Source organism: Limulus polyphemus, unplaced genomic scaffold, assembly GCF_000517525.1.
Source record: "Limulus polyphemus unplaced genomic scaffold, Limulus_polyphemus-2.1.2 Scaffold8778, whole genome shotgun sequence".
NCBI classification, from domain to species: Eukaryota; Metazoa; Arthropoda; class Merostomata; order Xiphosura; family Limulidae; genus Limulus; species Limulus polyphemus.
Genome location: NW_013674388.1, coordinates 10603 through 11858, shown reverse-complemented (window position 1 = coordinate 11858; position 1256 = coordinate 10603). Strand labels below are relative to the sequence as shown.

Here is a 1256-nt window from a genome sequence, read left to right as displayed (position 1 = left end):
GTGATAAGAATTATTCTACTCAGTGTTTGACTATTGTTGGGAGTGATAAGAATTATTCTACTCAGTGTCTGACTTTATTGTTGGCAGTGATAAGAATTATTCTACTCAGTGTTTGACTTTATTGTTGGCAGTGATGAGAATTACTCTACTCTGTGTTTGACTATTGATGGAAACGATAAGAATTATTCTACTCAGTGTTTGACTTTATTGATGGGAGCAATAAGAATTACTTTACTCAGTGACTGACTTTTGTTGGCAGTGATAAGAATTATTCTACTCAGTGTTTGACTATTGTTGGGAGTGATAAGACTTTATTGTTGGCAGTGATATGAATTATTCTACTCAGTGTTTGACTATTGTTGGGAGTGATAAGAATTACTCTACTTTGCTCAATTTATAACAATTGGTGAGCAATAATATGATCTTGCTCAGTTTTTTGGCTGTTTCTGGAAGTGATATTTTGAATACAAAAATCCTTTTTTGGTTTTTGACTATTATTGGGGGTAATAAGACTGTGCTTAGATTTGTTTACTATTGTTGGGAGCAATAATAATTACTCAGTTTTGAAATATTGTCAATGCACTTTCAGGAATATATTATTCTGTACAACAGAGAAGTTACATTATTTCTCTTAATATCACAGATCTTCGAAACAAACCTGGCATTGTTGATTTAACTCATCCTGTTTATCATCAGTTCCTGAACGTGTAGCTTCAGAAACTTGGGCACTTTTCCCAAGGTTAGCTAGAAGAAAATGTTTAAGAAATAAACTTTCATATTTCACGATCATTAAATCATTCGTCCTACATTAATTTATCTACTTTGTAAACAATCTTTCTTGTAAATATTTTCTTGGGTGATATGTTTGTGTAAATATATTTGTATTACCTTGGGAGTGGAGATTACTTCAGTAGAGATAGAACTGTTATATTTTAAAGAGAATTTTAACCTTACTCCTTTATGATGTTCACAAAAATCAAAATATATGAAGAAGCCTGAAAAATAAAATATGATTGTGTGTTCTGATAACCATCACTTAGTGTCTTTATAGTTTCATGACTCTATATGTTCTGATAACCATCACTTAGTGTCTTTATAGTTTCGTGACTCTGTATGTTCTGATAACCATCACTTAGTGTCTTTATAGTTTCGTGACTCTGTATGTTCTGATAACCATCACTTAGTGTCTTTATAGTTTCATGACTCTGTATGTTCTGATAACCATCACTTAGTGTCTTTATAGTTTCATGACTCTG

General features: G+C 31.7%; 1 long non-coding RNA gene across 1 annotated transcript in view; it reads right to left on the bottom strand.

Annotated features, from left to right (window-relative positions):
- LOC111083258 overlaps positions 1-1256 on the bottom strand; it is a 4134-nt gene that overhangs the window by 1345 nt on the left and 1533 nt on the right. Inside the window, exon 2 of the long non-coding RNA XR_002608908.1 lies at positions 659-744. This is a non-coding gene — a long non-coding RNA (uncharacterized LOC111083258). The remainder of the gene's footprint in view (positions 1-658; positions 745-1256) is intronic.